Source organism: Callorhinus ursinus, unplaced genomic scaffold (assembly GCF_003265705.2).
Source record: "Callorhinus ursinus isolate GAN/ISIS: 27379988/994484 unplaced genomic scaffold, GSC_fseal_2.0 scaffold12, whole genome shotgun sequence".
NCBI lineage: Eukaryota > Metazoa > Chordata > Mammalia > Carnivora > Otariidae > Callorhinus > Callorhinus ursinus.
In genome coordinates, this window is record NW_027397074.1 from 71,375,165 (window position 1) to 71,393,940 (window position 18,776).

At 46.1% G+C, this 18,776-nt stretch overlaps 1 protein-coding gene across 2 annotated transcripts in view; it reads right to left on the reverse strand.

Annotated features, from left to right (window-relative positions):
• The window catches only part of PLXNA4 (plexin A4), a 573,332-nt gene that overhangs the window by 499,716 nt on the left and 54,840 nt on the right, over window positions 1–18,776 (reverse strand). Inside the window, exon 1 of one of the 2 annotated variants that reach the window (XM_073899214.1) lies at window positions 15,251–15,359. The exons of the other annotated variant lie outside the window; for it this stretch is intronic. The gene's annotated coding sequence lies outside the window, so the exon portion shown is untranslated. Of the gene's footprint in view, window positions 1–15,250; window positions 15,360–18,776 lie in introns of those variants that run through there. 2 annotated transcript variants of the gene reach the window in all.

Consider the following 18,776-nt stretch of genomic DNA (forward strand, 5'->3'; position numbering starts at 1 on the left):
TAGTTATCAAAAGATAGCATTAAATAAGTAAATGACAAGTGGGAGAAAGCATTTGAAATATATTTAATCAGTGAAGGATTAGTATTTAGAACACCAAGGTAATTCTTACAAGTCAATTTAGGAAAAGAAAATAATCCAAAAGAGAGAGATGAATAGAGATGTTCACCAAAGAGGAAACATGAAAACAGAAGCACCTATGAAAAGATGATCAATCTCATTAGTGATCAGAAGACTATAGATTAGGAGCACAATAAATACCATACAATACCCACCAGATTGGCAAAGAAATTAAAAACCTGAGAATAACAAGTGGTAGTGAGGATGCGAAGCAGTGGAAACTCTATTTCGGGGGAGAAAGAGCCAATGCATCCATTTTGGGAAACAATATGAAAACATTTGAAAGTTAAAAGTGCACCCGCCATCAGCGAGTGATATCATATGCATCCCAGAGAAATTCTTTCACATGTGTGCCAGAAAAGTGCAAGGCATTTACAAGCATAATATTAAAATCAAAAGCCTGAAACAACCCAAATGTCCATTAGCAAGAGAATGAATACATAAATGTTGGTAGAGTGACACAAATGGAATATTAAGTAGCCGTGAAAAATGAGAGTCCCTCAACTACCCATAGTCACAAGGATAATCTTAAGAACAAAATGTTGGGCGCCTGGGTGGCTCAGTCAGTTAAGCATCTGTCTTCAGTTCAGGTCATGATCCCAGGGTCCTGGGCTACCAAATCAGGCTACCTGCTCAGCAGGAAGTCTGCTTCAGCCTCTGCCCTCCCCCCCCACCCCCACTCAGGTTCGCTCTCTCTCGAATAATAATAAATAATAAATCTTTTTAAAAAATTGAAGAAAAAGCAAGTCTCCAAGGATATAACAATAGGTCTTTTTTAAACTCCAAAGCAAGCAGAATGAAATATATTATTTAATGATTCACACAGATGAGGAGGTATGACTATATTTGAACAGTCCAGGGAATGGTAAACATAAAATTGAAAATAGTGGTTATCTTTGTGGGACCCCAGGGCTGAGCAATCTAGGGGGAGGATGCAGGTAGCATCCCGGGTAGCAGTAAAACTCTGCTTCTTAATTTGGGCAGTAATTACCAGTATGTGTTTTATTACAAAGCTTGTATATATTACTTTATTACATGGACACCACATATATTTCTGTATTAAATACTATACTACAAAAAATATTAATATTAGGAAAGAATACGAGGAAAAACCATCTCTAGCCCCAAATCTCCCTAATCTCCCCTGAAATACATTCATTTGTCCTTTGGGAACACGTGGAGACCAGTCAAGGGCAGATGAATTTGAGCTGTACAATCACTGTGGTTCACTCCTTCAACAAACATCAGGGAGCACCTGCACTGTGTCCACCCTGGGGACTCATCCCTGAGCAAGACAAGCTCGGTCGCTGTTCTTGTTCTTCTGGAACTAAGGGTCCAGTGGCCAGTCTGAGGTATGGAGATTCGAGATGCCTCCTTTTTGTTCCCCACAGAGCTGATGTCTTCTGAGAAGAGGCAGTGCACAAGCAAGGAGGACCTGACATGGGAGGGGGGTCTTTAAACACAGTCTCCTGCAGGGTCTAGAATCTGCCTCCCGAACAAATACTTGTGTGTGACAAGATTTTCTTTGGCCACCAGCCTGGCTCCAAAATAATTAAAGCCTGGAGGCCTTTCTAGAAAGCTGACTGATGCCATTTGCTGGGAAGGCAGCAGTTTGAATTTGGATGCTGGCACACAGTTGAAATGTGAATGTGAATGGCTTGGAGCTGTGGGTTTTGTTTTGTTTTTGTTTTTTTTTCCCCCAAGTGTTGGTGTGTGTCTTGTGTCTCAAGCCCTGTCCTTCTCAATTACCTGGTGTGTTTCAGCCGCTCACCCCTAAACACCTGCTCTCCCTGGATGCATCAGCCTCCCAGTCCCTGCTGTGCCACTGCTGGGGTCTAATTGCTTTCCTAGTGCTGTCCTATAGAACTTTCCATGTTCAATATGGTAGCCATGCATCCCATGTGTCTCTTGAGCACTTAAAACGTAGCAGGTGTGACCGAGAAACGGAACTTATAATTTTATTTGATTTTAATTAACTTAAATTTGAAGAGCCACATGTAGCCAGTGGCTATGTATTAATACATTAGATAGCAAAGTTCTAGAAAAACACTTAACTGAGACAAAATTTTTTTTTAATTTAAAAAGATAAAGATTGTTGGAAGGAGACCAGTGCTTTAATTACTTTGGACCCATCTATAAAAAAAATAATCTTCTAGGTACGAAGAGACAGGAGGTTAAAGACAGATGTTAAGAAAGCCATCACTATGTTCATGAAAACCCAAACGCTGAAAATAATAGCGGATCTGTTGAATAAAGACTGGTGTACACATGCAACGGAATGTTATACAAACATTAAAAATCACAACATAAAAATTTTTAATAAAATAATTGAAAAAAGCTTGGGGTGCCTGGGTGGCTCAGTTGGTTAAGCATCTGCCTTTGGCTCAGGTCATGATCCCAGGGCCCTGGGACTGAGCCTTGAGTTGGGCTCCCTGCCCAGTGAGGAGTCTGCTTCTCCCTCTGCCTGCTGTTCTCCCTGTTTGTGTCTGTTCTCTCTCTCAAATAAATAAGTAAAATCTTTAAAAAAAAAATAAGTGAAAAAGCAGAACTATACATACCTCATGATCAAAATTTCATATGCATAGGGGTGCCTGGGTGGCTCGGTCATTAAGTGTCTGCCTTCGGCTCAGGTCATGATCCCAGGTCCTGGGATTGAGCCCCGCATCAGGCTCCCTGCTCAGTGGGAAGCCTGCTTCTCCCTCTCCCACTCCCCCTGCTTGTGTTCCCTCTCTCACTGTGTCTCTCTCTGTCAAATAAATAAATAAAATCTTTAAAAAAAATTTCATATGCATAGAAAAAAGCTTATAATGAAATATACTAAACGATTAAGAGGAATCATTTCTGGGTGGCAAAAAGTTTTTACTTCCTTTTTCTATTTTTCCAAATTTCTATAATGACCACTTATTTTATGCCAAAAAAAAGTCTTTAAAGAGCTTTTAATAGTGTGGAAAATGCACTTTACAGATAAGCAAAAAAAAAATAAAAATAAAAAAGATACAATGTAGATACAATATAGTGCACGTAGTTCTACCACAATTATATAAACCATGTATAGGGATAACATTGAAATAGTTGCAATACTCTGGTGAACTTAGGCATTTTTTCCTACCGTTATTACTCTTTCTTGTAGCCATTTCTTATGTGTATCATTTTCTACAATTGGGGGTAAAAATCTAATCCATCTGGATGAGACTCTGACCCCAAACATTAAAACAAGCATCTTCGGGTCTTTCCGCCTAACCCTGGATAGACTTGAGTGACGTCCCCTCTGCATCCTCTGGGGGACACTGTGGGCAGGTTGCAGTCCCAAGACCTCCATGGCCTCGCGGCCCTCCCCCTGCCACAGTGGATGGCCACTCACTCACCCTTAGAGGCTGACCTTTTCTCCTCTGTTACCCTCCCACTACATTACCACAGAGATTGATTGAAGGCAATCAATACGTATGAAAAACAATTGATTTTCTTCCCCCTTCCCCACCTCCTTTCTCTGAATGATTCTGTCTGCCATGCATACCAGGAATCACACCAGAAAGGAAGTGCTGTGTCTCCCGCCTTGGGACATTGGCTCCCCTCCCCCGCCCCTTCCTCCTTCCACACTTGATTTCAAGATCCGCTGCAGTGCTCTTTATCAACTTGGCAGATGCTACTGCCTCTTCCGGGCTTGGCTTGCCAGCATCCCATGCTGGGCTCCCCCTGTTTGCTGCTTCCCCCCTGCTAAGGTCCCCATGCCATCACCCCTCTTGGAGCCAGGGAGACTCAGGCTGCTGCTGCACTACCCTGTCACCGAAGGACCGGGAACTACAGCAGCTGGCTCACCAGCCTGGATCGTGCACCGCAGAGCCTAAAGAAAGGAGAGTTCTCAGCTTCAGGACTCAGTGAAGAATCTCCTTCACTTCTTCTCAAAACAGAGCAGCTCAGAGCTTTAAATGGATCCAAGTCTAGTGGGAACTCCACCAAAGCCCTTCACGGGGAGCCTCCTTCCATCCTGCAGACGGAACCTTGGCATTTACAGGTTTACCTTTTGCTATTTGGACCCAGGATGTCCGTCATCCAATGGGATTTGCAATTTTAAGGCAGGTGTTTGAATTGTTTGTGCTATATAACTGAGAGGGCTCAGCAAAACTGAGGGTGCACCCATGAAATGCTCATCTGGAAGAGAAACTCAGGCACTAAGAGGTGAAAGTGCTGGTCTGACATGCCCTGAAAGGGGCTGATTTCAGAGCCATATGGGAGCCCTCGGCCTGGTTGGAACAGAAGTTGATATGGATTTATTAAAACATAACAGTTTCTTGATACAGTGGGCTCTTTAACAAAGTCTCAATGGCTAGCCTCCCATCAATTTGGAAAACACAGACTCACAGACACACACACAGTTATTCATACCCTTAAACTGCACTGCTTGCCCTCACCCGTCATGGTATTCTGTGGAAATCAAATTTTTCCCATTGAGTCCTAATTGCCTGCTCCCCAAACACCAAAATCGGAATCTTCTAGGTGACCCTGCTTCTGGTGGACACCGGCAAGGGTCTGTTGATGGACATCTAACCACTGTGGCCAGACAGACCCATCCTGATCACATCAACTTTCCTCTCTTCCTTCATATTCTACCTACCTCCGTCTATCCCCATGCTGCTCCTCTTAATTCTTTTCCCCTAGTTTTCTGCTGTGCCATGGGTCTGCCTATGACACTGATGAGCACTGGTTACATCTCCAGAAAGGAGGCCATGCCACGCTGGGCCCGAAGCACAATCCACTTATCCCAGGAGCAGGCCCAGTTGACTCTGAGAAGAGCCCCTTGCGAGCTGCATGAACAGCACACGCCCCCTCTGAACAGAGCAAACAATCCCCTCTGCGCATATGTGCTTGCTACTAAAACTCCTTCAAGCTTGGCTCAGCAGTCAGGTGGTAAGCAGCAGGAAACTGGACAGATGGATGACAAGGCATGCCCAAGTGTCTGGAGGAGGGTTGAGTCAGGAAGTAGGAAGAAGACGGCTGTCTTGGGGAAAAGCTGGAAGAAGCCAGTGAGAGTCATTCTGTGAGATTCATTTCAGGGCACCAAGCAAAACCTTGCCAATCCTCTGACTGATGATCTGAATTCCATCTACAAAGTCAGTCCTGTAGGTCAAGGTTTAAACCCGTTAAGACACAAAGGCTTGGTAACCCTTTAAAAAGGGATCAGTATCTTATTCAGCTATGGAAGTGTCTCCATGTCCAGGAGGCTGGTTTTGTTCTAGAACAGGAGAGTAGTGGGCACCCTGGACAAGGAGAGAGGCTGCAAGACAAGGTGGGTGGGAGGAGCCCAGCCTCACCAAGAACACAGCACACTCCATGCTCCAGGCCACTATTTCTCCGGAGTCAAGGTCAACTTCTTCACTTCTGTTTTGTTTCCATTTGATTTCTCTTTTTCCCTCCTTGCCTGTCCTGCTCAGCATCTTCTCCACTCCCCATAGATTAGACCTCATTTCAGCCACAGTGGCAACAGGTTTCTCAGTGTGTCTTCATCAATAAACCTGGGCATGTGTCCCAAGGACTTCTTAGGACAGTTTTCAACTGAGCACTCCTTTCATGGGCTCTCACGCAGCATGCGGAACTTCTTTCCTCCTCCCTTCTTCCTGCCCTCCCTCTGTCCTCCCCTCCTTCCCTCCCTCCATTCTTCTTGCCTTCGATATTTATCAGGCACCTGCTTACGTGCTAGGCCCTGGGAGAAGGAAGATAAATAATACACAGACTAAACGTCCTTTCTCCTCTCGTGCAAAATACATTTCTCAAGCTAAGCCCAAGCTTTGAGACCAGCAAACACACGAGTTTTCATTCTGCTGCATCCCTTGACCCTGTCTCTGCCTCCCCTCAGTGGATCCTGAGCAATTAAATGAGCTCAATGCTTTGGTTTCTCTATTGATAGAACAGGGACAGTAGTAAAATAGAAAATTTATTTTTTTTCCCCTTGCAACCTTGAAGAGAAGCATCTTCATTCGTCTACAGTGCAGTGATTTGCATCCCTCCAGGAACTCATAGAAAACGAAGTGGTATTATTAAACACGCCAGTGAAAGATAGTTCAAAATTCAGAGAATGTCTTTCTATTTTGTATATGAATGCTTTGGTAAATCTACCCTAGAGATTGTGTTATAATAATATCTCATTTTAAAGTAAACTGAATCCATTATTCTAGTTTAATGCAAGAGAGTATTTAGGTATGTGTGTGATTTTTGTTTCCTCTAACTCATAATTTTCAAAGGAGCTTTCAATAACGATTCCCAGAAAAAAGTCTCTTGTGTCCCTAGAATGTCCACTGTCCAATAATTATTGTATCATCCAAAGCACGGGTTATACTGGGGATGTATAGGTTATTCTTTTGAGTGGCAGCATGTTGTAAAGAAAGAGAGTTAGAATGAAAGCCCTGAGACCCAAGTTCTAACGTCAATATTGCTATTTACTAATCCCATGTCTCTTTTAGTTAAGGTTCTTTTGGTCGCCAGCAACAGAAATCAACTGTAAATGACCTTTATATTTTTTTATGAAGAACTCACTGGAAGGACATTGGGGTATCTCATGAACCTGAAGAGAGAGCTGAATAAGACACATAAAGAGAAGGCACAAGAGTGGCTGTAGTCACATAGCATCAGGGGATGCTGCCCTTCATGGACTTGACCTCAAGAACCCTTCAGGCTCTGTTTTCAAAGCCATACTCTTAAAAAAGACATTAATAAGCCCAGTGTGAGACCAGGATTGAGAGGCTACCTGTCTCTGAGGCCTAACCCAGGAGAGACCCACCAGAGTAGGACTACAGCCCAGCCATGGCCCTGGGGGGCCTCCCCCTAGACTGCAGCCATTCCCAGAAAAGAGAGACATCAATAGGGCTGGGAGTCATTCCCAAAGGCCTCTGGCAGGGTCTTTAGGCAAGTGACCTAATCCCTCTGCCAGGTCTTTAGACAAGTGACCAAATCCCTAACTTCTAATAAAGTTAGAAGTTGGACTCTATTATTCCTAACATCCCTCTTGCTTCTTTACCCTGTAGTTAGTGGTGGTGGGCCCTAGTGTTTCTTGAAAATAGTAGTGGGCATCTTTAGACCACTTTCAATATTTCCAAAAATGCAACAGAAATTTTTTTTTTAAGCCTGCCCAGACACACTAAAAAAATTGTTTCAACTTATGGCCCAGAATTATTTTAACACAGTGGGAGAGCAATGGTCTTATACAAGTCGGAAGCTCTTATACAATACAAATACAAAATTGTATACTTGTATACAATTATTGTATTATTGTATACAATAATTACAGTAATATTAATTACTGTAAGAGAGGTAAATAATTGTTCAGTAATTAACTTGATTGAAAAAAAATGTGTGAGTCCTTCAAAGCAAAAAGCATTGGCACCCTTAACCTATGTTGTCCGAGGAAGCTTAATTTATTTGGGGGAAGTTGGGATAAATTTTCTCATCCACACATAAAAGAGAACTTTGTAAAATAAGGAACTTGTGGCTACCCCTAGTCAGCCCACAGAAGAAAAGCCCATACACACTTAGCCATCAGTGTCAACATCCAAAGTGAGCAAGAAGACAAACTCACCAGGAAGTCTGTGAAGGAAGAACGTCACGTTTTATCTCAGAGAACCTGTCATAAAAGCACTTACCCTCTTTTAAGGAACTCCAAAGGAGAACTTGAAACCAAATAGACTTGTGATTACTTTTTCTCAGTGCATGGACATTCACAATTAAAACACATTAAAATAACAAGTAACCCTAATGGATTCTTACATCCTAAATATTCTAGATGATTTTTTTGTATAGAAAATCACACCTTCACTTGAGAAACTTAACAGCAGAAAACCAGTTGATCTCCCCATAGCACCAAGTTGAATGTCAGGAGACCTGGCTTATAGTTAGCCCTATGCTTCTGGTAACTAGAGTCTTGCCCATGGATCACTTTTCCCCTCTGAGCTTCAGCTTCCTCCTCTGTAGACTGAGATTCTCAGTATGAGGCTCTCTAAGACTCTTGCTCTAATTTTCCGTTATTAAAATGGCATATACTACTCAAACACTCTAGGTGATTAATATGCACTATGCCCCTTAGTCCCCAATAAGAACATACCATTTTCAATTGAGCTTTATGAAAAGAGGAAACTGGTGCATAGGGAGGCCAGGCTAGGGAGGAATAAGGTCAGAGGTCTGTATCTAGAAAGACACACTCAGCCTTGCTCAGTGGGGCACTGGATGTTTCCTCTCACATCACTCTTCTCCAATTTCTTCAGCACAATCTGAGCAGACGCTTGCATGCGCACTTCTTTTCATCTTCCCCCTGAATCACCCCTAATCACCTCAGTTACTTGTCTCTAAATTGCCTGCAATTTGTCTTCATCTTTCTGGAACTGAAGAACAGAAGAGATGATGGTAATATGTCTTCCAGGTGCAGTTTCCTTGGAGCCCCCTGAACAGGGAGGTACGCTTCCTTCACGGAAGTCCCCAGGGAGTCCCCTACAGCAGAGGATCAGGTCTGTCTGGACAGTGCTGGCCCAAAAGGTAGGAAACCACAGGCCTCAAAGATAGTAAGAACCCGAGGAGGAATAAATGCCTAACAAATGAAGGGGTTTTGGGGAGACAGAACTCAGACCAAAGGTTAAAGAAACTGGAATTCGCTCACCTAAACATAATAAAACTGATAAATTTTTGTAGACAATTCTCTATCAGACTCTCACAGTTCTGCATGTTTTGTAAGTAGGGTGCAGACTGTCCTTTGTTCCAGACCACCTTTCTAAAAATGTTTACATAGCGAACAGCCCTGGAAGATAGAGATGGGGTCTCACTCCAGAGCAAAGGGCAGGCATGTTTACTGTCTGTTATAAAAGATTTGGGTTTCCTTGGCTCAGGGTTCTTCATCTACTATGGAACTTCCTGTATATACAGGTATCATCTGACCACCTTCATTCCCACCCTGTAGGAAATGGGGCTCAGGAGGCCAACACAAATATGTTGACAAAGCTACTGCTTTTGCCATAGTAATGTCTTTCATCTTTAATCCAGGAATCTCATGTCTTCTGCCAACCTGAAACAGTAACAGGCTAACTTACTAGGTTGCAAGTAGAGTAAAATCTCAGTCTCTCCATAAGTCTTGACATGAATAGGCTTCAGAACAAGTTTTGAAAAAAAGAATAGTGTATCTTCAAAGAGAGGTCAACAAACTATTTTCGCCTGCCTGAGAACCTAAGAATATCTCCTAAACATAGGAAAGAATCCAGTCTTTTAAATTGCCAAATTTGCTAATACTTGTATGTCTTGCCTAGGGCAATTTTGGACTCTCCTCTTCGAGAATATTTTAGAGGATAATCTAGATACCCATCCATGTAACATACATCAGGCCTAGATATACCTGAATACAAAGGCACAGGCAGGCACCAACATGGCCTTCCTAATGCTAGTAATGACCTAAAAAAGCAACTCTGCCCATGTACAGGAGCTCAGCCTGGTTCTTTGTCCACAGGAAATATCCACAACATGTGAAGCTTTCTTCAATCAGTTAGCTCAGAGTTGGTCAACCCTAGTGCGAAGTCTCCATGATTCCCATGACTCGGTTAGGACCCATGAGCGAGTGTTCAGGACCCAGTCCTGAAACAAGCCTTTTACAAAGTGTGTCCTCCCACTGTAGCTTTTGGCCTTCTTGGGGAAGCTTCTAGTGAATTCAGAAGGTCACCAGAGTAGGGAGATGATCTCCAGGAACCAGAAGCTTGGAGGGCTCTTATCCTCTTCACTTTATTCCCCTCTCTTCTGTCCTTCCCCAAAGGTCCTCCATGGCAATGGCTCGGTGAACGACTAGGTAAGAGCTTGGGCAGCCCTAATGACGCATCGATTCCCAGATGCCAGCAGACTATGAAGGGGCTGATAAGGATAGCACAGAGCCCTGAGCACCATGGAAGGTCTAACATACTCACTTCCTTGCTAAACACAGAACTTCCAATGACCACAACCTTATACACATCCTTTCCGATAAAGAACTCAAAGCCTTTCCCATGACATTTCCTAGACACATCCATGCCATTGGCACTACTTCACCTTTCCATGGGACTTTTCCTCTTCCAAAGCACGGTCATCTCATTTGACTCAAACAAAACCCTACTGTCATGGCAAATATTAAACCCATCTTACAGATGAATACAATGAAGCTTATAGAGGTTAAAAGTGATGACAGGGGTCACAAGGTGGTTATGTGGCAGAGGTGAAACTGGAACCCACCTGCCTGATTCCAGCTCCATGACCCTTTCTGCTATGCCATGCAGGAAGGGGATGCAGGCTACAGCCAGAGGAGAGATGTTATTCCCATTTTATAGAAAGGCAAGAATCAACTGACTTGTCAAAGGTCACAATCTGTGTGAGTTGCAGTGAAACCAGAACTAGATACAAAGTCTCTAGGATCTGTAGTCCCAGCTCTTTCCCAATGACCACTTGTCTTGCCAGGAAGGATAGGGATATGTCTGTAAAAGGAAAGCATCTGTGAGAGGCTGAGCATGTGGCTGAGCTGAGCACTGAGCGCCCCAAGTCTGGACACCAGGGACCTATAGAGGGATATTTGTCCTTGGTCTCTTGCAATGCAGTTCCCATCTTTGTTACACTGTGGTGGCAAAGCCATGGCTTTAGCATCTGACCAACTACAGTTTGAGTCCTATCTCTGCTATTTGCTCTCTTTGAGACCTGGGTCAAATGACTTAACATTTTCCTCAGTATCCTCCTCTGTTAGATTGTATAGTTGTAATGACCATCTCATAGGGAGACTGTGAAGAAAAGCAATCAGGTACATATAGCAATAAGTAAGTTGGCACTGGTAATATCAACCATGAGGTGGGGAGCTGGCAGACGGCAGGAGGTTCCAAGGGGAAAGGAGAGGGAAGGCAAATAAAACTGGTGACACAGACAAAAAAGCTTGTCCTCAGAGTCCTGAACTATAACGTCCAGAATATTCTACGGAGTAGGGAACCACAATGTCACCCTCAGCCCTCTGGTCAGCCCTTTCTTCTAACTTAACAGGCAGATCTGGCTCAGCTGCTAAGAAATCTATAGCTCTGGGAAGTACCCATGAGTCAACCCGTTCTCTCCTCTGCCTTTGCCCCTGGGGTAGGTGTCAGATTTGCAGCACTGCTATAGGACTCCAAGCCTGTGCCAGCCTCTAACACTAGAAAAAAGCTGCATTTTCTCTGTGAGTTGAAGGCTGTGGGCTGAGCCCAGGAGAGACAGGAGGCAGGGAAATGAGCCTACTGTACTGGACACTCTGCTCATCAAGGTCCAAGACACTGAACCATCCAACCATGTCAAAGAAGGCAAGGAGAAAGTGTTTTTATAGACATAAAAATAGAGTCTTGATCCTTTTTCAAATCACTCCAGCTCCTGTATCTAATGCACCATCTCCATAATAGTAGAAGACAAAAGGCAGTAGAAAATATTGGTTGTTGGATCTTTTTGTAAGAAAAGCCTGGCTTGGAGCTGGCTAGTTTTTATTATCTGCAAGATGAGCCCAGACCTTAGACAGAGACATGAGACCTAGAGGGTAGAGTGACTTGTCCATGGTTACCCAGCAAGACTTGAGAGAACTAGACCTAGAACCTAAGCATCCTGATACAAACCCAGTATTCTTTCTACCACAGCCACACCGCCTCTGGGAAGCCCTCCTTCATAAAACTAAGATGGGAAAACTGGCTTCTGAACATCTATACTGCCATCAAGCTTATACCCCTCTGCCCTGCCCTTAAGAAGAAAAAATGAACCATAATGAATGTTTGCCCATCCTCCAACCCTAGAAGGAAAGCTCGAGAGAACAAGAACCACTCTTCAACTATTCAGCCCAACCCCCAGAACTGCGTGGGCCATTATAAATAAAAGCTTGACCACCCACATTTTTAAGGTCTTACACAGAAATTGGACAGCATCTAAAGGAAGTCACTCATATGCATAAGTAAAGGATAGTAAAGTCAAGCTGAGGAAAGCTGAGGAAAGGAAATCTGTCTGGCTCTTAAGTTACAAGATTCTATAACCCTTGGGATTAGGACAAGCTGGCCTGGAGAACAGAAGACCAGGGGAGATGAAATAAGACTTTCATAATTGCCTTCAAGTTGAAAGAATTACAGACAGGGATGACCAGGCAAAGATGAACCAAAAAGAAACAAGCTTCTCTTGTATAAGGATGATTCCAAAAAGACATCGCTGAGAACTTCCAGACTACAAAAACAGTATGTCAGGAAGTCAAGAAAGAACACAGGGCAGAGAAATCAGTTGCTTTGACCTGAGAAACTTTCTTTCAGCCCAAGGGTACCAAGAGAAGGAGAGTGTTGATGGTAGGAGGGGAATAAATGATTACTGTTTTGGGGTCACCATGCAGTTGACTCTGCAGTCCTGCTCAAATGGCCAAATTGGGACCATGTCTCCCCTGACCAAGCTCCTCTATCTCCTCCTTGGGTGAGATAAAAACATGGTCAGGTAGAGCATCTCCTCCTTTGAACATGACGTTGCTGGAGGAGAGCCCAGGCTTAGATCTCCTTTCCATCACAGACTTGTTAATGGGAGTGGGTGGTCTATACCAATAAGATCCAGGGTCTCAGCAGAAGACTGGGCACCCCACAGTGGCCTGTTTCCTACACAGAAAGGAAGAGCTGGGGGGTGGGGATGGGGGCAGGGGCAGAGAAAACTCTGGCAACAGAGTCTCCTCTTCTTTTTCCCTCTTCTCTCCCTCTCTCCCTGCTCAGTGTCCACACTAATGAAAATAAGCCTGCACAGCTTCTTCAGCAGCCCAAGAATTCGTTCAGAACAATTTGGAACCAATTGAATGAACAGGAATAAACGAGCAGATATTGCAGTTTATGGCTGGCTGCTCTAAGGCCCCAGGCAGTGATTAGAGGCCCATGGTCCTTTTTATGCCCACAGCAAGAAATTTGGTCCAGTTAAGAGCTCTAAACAGGAGGTGCAGTGGTGAGGAATAGGATGGGTAATTATACTCTGGGTTAATACTGGGGTGGTGGCCATGCCACCCAGACCTGAGAAATAATTAAGTGATTGAGTAAAAGACTGAAACAGTGGGAGGCAGTGATTGCTTTGTTAGGCCCATGGATATACAGAGATGAAGTATCCTCGTGGGAGGGAAAGCCAATTGCTACTCCTGGTAGACCTTGTCTGCTGTTGGACTCTGTCCCAACACTGATTCACTCTTCCTAAGCAGAAGGGAAAACAAGTGTCTCTCTCTCTCTCTCTCTCTCTCTCTCTCTCACACACACACACACACACACACACACACACACACACACACACACTTCCCTGAAATGACACTTACCCTCTATACCTCTTCCTCCACCACCATTGCTGGGAGCAGACAGTGACACTGACTTTTATGTGTGTCCTCCCCTGCAGAAAGGATGGGTTTGGTCTCTCCGTGATCTTTCACCAGCTCTTTCTTGTGGTCAAGGACACAGATTTCTAAGATGGCTCTCTAGTGTCATGGGAACATTTGTGGCTTTGGGAAAGACATTTTCTCTAGGCCAAGTAAACAGCTCCTTTGGAGACTGGAGTCTACAACCTTGAACTCAGAAGCAGAGAAACTGTTGAGCAGACTGGGTTGACCTTGACTGAGCATCTGCACCTCAGTAAAGCATTTAGCAAAAGACCCCTGGATCAGCATAAAGAAGCAGTCCATCTTCATTAGGATAACCTACGTCCTTGGGGATTTTGCTTCCCACCACTATTCTGAAAATAAAACCAAAGACCATGTTTTCTCTAAAACCCCCACCACACACATAACTTTTTTCTGCTTTGTAGTCCCAGCACTGAACCTATAAAAATGAATAAGATGCGGTTCCTGCTCTCAAGAAATTAAAGCCTACTAATGGAGGTAGGTTTGCAAACATCATTTTGGAGGCAGGTAGGGGATAGTACATGAATAAAGGAAAGGGACACCTAATCCAGCCATGGGATGGGTAAAGGCATCATTGTGTCATGTCAGCTAAGTCTTGAAAGATGGGGTGGGGGGGGCAGGAATTAGCCAAGAAAAAAACAGCACTGCATTGGTTGCTCTAGACAGAAAAAACCACACAAGCAAAATCATACAGGTAAGAAATTGTGTGGCTCAATTGGAAAATGACCATTGGCCCCTTATTATTAAAATACAAGTTATGGTGCGGATACATTTGCAAGGTGAAGTCAGCAAACGCTATGCTAGAAAACATAGACTTTATCTAATAAATAATCAGTGCCACTGAAGGATTTCAAAGTCTGTATAGGGATGGGGAACGGGGGAAGGGGGGATGTAGCCAGGTTTGAATGTTTGCAGAATGAATTTGAGGGAGACCAGGGGCAAGGAGATGAGTTAGGAAGCTATGAGAAAAGTCCAGCCTGGTTGAGACATGGTGGAGTTCTGACCCAGGGCAGCTACCTTTAGCGAGAAGAGGGGAAAGATTTGGGAAATCCTCAGAGGAGGAAGCTGGGCTTGCTTGGATGCAGGTCATGACGTAGGCACAAAAACAAGGAGGGCTGCCACATTTCTGGCCTGGATGAGACTGGGGTCAGAGGGAGGACCAGCAGGAAGCAAAGACAGGGAGAGAGTAGGATGGGTTCCATCTGACCACGTGAAGCCCGAGGGCTTGGGGCGTACCCAAGTAGGAAAATTCCCAGGAAACATAAGGTCCAAATCACCGTTCTCTGTCACCGTGCAGCCTGGTCACTTCGGGGGCGGACATTAGCCTCTCTGGGCTTCAGTTTCCCTATCTGTAAACTGGAATACTCCCTTTCTACAACTCACCTTCTGGAAATACACCGTGAGGACCAAACATGAAAACGTATCTCCAGCACATCGGAAACAAAGCTGTTGAGGAATTTAAACCGTCTCTGTGTTGGGCGTCCTTAGGTTTCCTATTACAGCAAAATGATGTCAAACGATGAACTCATTTTGCCATAGGTCTGCTCTTTGTGACTTTTAAAATGTGTCTGAAAGCTATGCAGGTTTGACAAGGGTGTTGGCTTGCCTTTAACTCTTTCCCCTTTTGGTGCCATGGAGGGACAGGGAGGCATATCCCAGCACGTGTGCACTCAGAGGGACCTCAGAGCCACGTGGTCCAATGCCCTCGTTCACAGATGAGGATGCCACGGCCGGAGAGAGGAAGGGACTCACCTGAAGAACACAGGTCATTAGCAGCAAAGCAAGCACCAGCAGACAGATCATCTGACCTTCACTGCCATCTTCTGAAACCCTACTTGTCAGGGGCGGTATCTGTGGTGATGCCAAGGCCAAGGCCATGGGCCTCCACTCCACCCAAGGAAGAAAGAGCCATCAGGGTAATTGTTGCAAAGCTCTCTGAAGTCCCAAAGAGCTAGAAAAAAATACAGAAGGCCCATATTAATGAGTCTCTCCCTCTTCATCTCAAGCCCAGGACATTTTCTAGATTTAAATAACATAAGACTAACGTGGATGGAACCAGTGACGGAGAGGAACACTTGAGATGTAGAACCTTGAGTCAGTTAGAGCCCCCGGGGCAAGGGTGGGGGCAAAAGGGAGCAGGTGAAGCTCAGAGACTCAATAAAAAGTTTTCAGGTGGGTGGGGCTGCAGGCTGGGAGGCAGGAAAACAGGGCTGACCCGAATGGGAGCAGAGCCCCCCGCCCACCCAGTGTGAGCCAGGACGGGATGGCCGGAGGGGACCCTGCGAGGCAGGTGGAGGACAGAGCATACCCAAGACCCTCAGTCCTGTAGGGCCTGGACCTAATGTGAGGGGGTGGATCCTCCCAGCCCCTACATGCAGCCCCACACACATAGGGGGTTCCCCGAGAGTGAGCCAGCCCCCAGGAGATGATCCCCCTGTAGAGGACTGCAGGAGAGCCCCTCGCAGATCCACACGCACACTCGCATTTAAAGGATCTGAGAAGCGAAACAGATTTGTCTATAGCGGGACTTCTCAGATCCCAATTTGCTTGGCTTACACTGTTTTCCAAAGCCGTCTGACCACAGGATCCTGTCGTCACAGATGTCACCCCGGGAGACACAGCTGGAAGCCATGCCCTGACACTCCTCTCTTTTGTCTTCTGGTAGCCTCCCCACCGACCCCCCGAAATGATACATTTGCCTCTGTTATGATGGCTCCGAGTCCCTGGGTGCCAGGGGCCTTAATAAGGACTTGAGTCATTTCAACCTGTTTTGTCAAACACCCAGGCCACTCCAATGACTCAAAGTGAAAAGCCTAGTTTTCTGGGGAGGATTCAGACCAGAACTCAGTTTAATTCAGTGTTGCAGGTACTTCCTGAAGACCACGTCCTTCACACTGTAGTAGATGGTCAAGAAGCCATCTTGCGGGGGAGGGGGAGGCAGAGGTGGGGTTTAAAGCGGCAGAGGAGAGAGGGTGACCAAACAGGTGTGGGGCGTACTGGTGAGGGTGGGGAAGCCGGATGGCTCAGTGCGGGTTCCATGTGGGGTGTGCGGAGGTAAGCTGGTCGAGGGGGTCACTTGTGCACAGAGATCCTGGACCCCCCGATGACTGAGGGGGTGGCCAAATCCCCTCGCCTTGGGCATGGTAGCCTGGCAAAGACAAGCATTTCTGTGAATTACATCAAAACGAAAGACCTAGCTGCTTATGGACAGAGGAACAAATCTTCTTCCTGCTCTTGGGAGTGTCTGATTCTAGGGCAGTTTCAGGAAGGAGAATTGCTCAGTTGAAAGCAATTATGACGTGTTCACAAGAGAAGACAGTGACCCAGCATCCAGGACAATTCCCTACAAACCAAATAGCTTCTCAAAATCTGTCCCCTGAAGGAAGTCAAGCCTGCTTATTAACAAAACCCTCAAGGCTCATTTTCGTTCCCCAGAGCATTCTCCCGGTGAGGGCCTGCAAGTTTGTCACCTGGGGGGGTAGGGGTGGGCGGTTAGGCCAGCCCCTCCCTCAGGCAACTTGGCCACAAGTGCCCTGCTGACCGCTCCCCAGCAGCCCAGGCCAGGTGACCCGACGGGCTCTCTCCCAACCCCTGGACTGTCCCTCATCTCCCACTTCTCCTCATCACCGGACAATGGCTCCCTTATTAGTCGGCCTCCTCCCCGTCCACAAGCCTTTATTACAGTAACTATGGAGTCAGCCTCTGACAAGAAGGAAAAGAGCAATTAGAGGCTTTTGTCTCTGCTGGGCAGCCTGGCTGACATCACTCTCCCTTCCCCCGCATCTCAGGGCCCATGGTTAACCCCCTTCTCTCCCTGCTGCCTGCCGGTCAGAAAGTCGAGCCAGGGACACACAGAGAAATGAGCTGCGGCCCCCACGTCCAGAGGGGCAGGGCCCTCTCTCGGGACCTTGTGAGAGAAGGGAAATGTGCTGGGCAGCCCAGAACCTACCAAGGGGCCCAGATACTTGCTGAGATCCCTGGGCAGCTCACCACCTCTCCCCAGCCAGTCCCAGTTCCACGGCCATCCCCTCGCAGTGGGGGAAAGACCGCAGGGCCGGGGCCAGACCGCCGCTCCCTGCTGCCCCGTTCCCATGGCACGGCCTACGCTGAAGTCACCCAGTCCAGGCCAGGCCGGGCTTCACGCTGAGACAGAGGCAAGCTGGACAGCCCCACAGATGTTGGCCGTTCCCATGGCTTCAAGATAACCACCAGATCTTAGAAGATGTCGTGAATCTCCAAGCTATTACGGGGCACCTACTGTGTGTTAGGCAGTGAGGAGAGAGAGCAGAACACAAGACACACTCTGCCCTTGTCCCTGTCCTCACGGAGGAGATGGACATCGAACCAGTCACTGCTCCTAAGGAGAGGCCAGGAGAGACTCCAGTAGGCGCACCTCATCCAGTGTCAAACATCATTGACAGCTACCCGCAGAAAGTGAGGTTTGGGTTGAAACTAGAAGGATGGGCAGAAGTTAACCGTGGTAAGTGGGTGATAGGGTTGATGTGTGGAAAGGCCCCAGGCTGGGGAAGAAGGCGGCCTGTTTTGAGGAAATCTCAGGGCCCAGCAGGCTAGAAGGGAGCAGAGGCGGCCAGAGACTAGAAGGCACAGGGGCTGAGCCGCCTAAGCCTGCACCCCTGTCCCCTCTTCCCATGCACCGCTGGAGAAGCCTCTGTGGGCTATTCCAGGAAGCTGTCAGCTAGCTTCTGCTAAAACACCCCCAGTGAAGGAAGCACACTGTGGCCCACTTGGGTACAGCTGCATTTGGTGGAAATGTCTTCCTTAAATTAAAGTGAAATCTGCATCAGGGTGCTGAACAGGAAAGAACTTAGGGTTTTGAATTCAGACAGACGAGCTTCAGATGCTATCTTAGCCGCCTGTCAGCAGTAGGAGCACATCCAAGTCATGTTAACCTGTCTGAGCCTTTGTTTCCTCATCTGTGAAATGGGGAGATACTGTCTACCTTCCGGTGGTGCAGCGAGGATGAAATGAAAGGAGGTATGTACAGCGACTTGCCCAGAGCTCAACAAACATCAAACATCTTTTCTTAGCCATTGGTCCTCTCTCCCTCCGAAATGTGTAGCATTCATTCACACAGATGAGCCTTCATATTTCTTAAGGTTTCCTAAATCTCATCATGCCTAATTCCTTGGACCATTCCTCACACGACATGGTTTCTAAGCCCTTTACCATCTGTTCGCACATGGGAAGTGAAGGAAGGTGTCAACGCTAATTAGCAGAGACCTCAGGATTACTACATCCCTAAATGTCAGCTGCATGA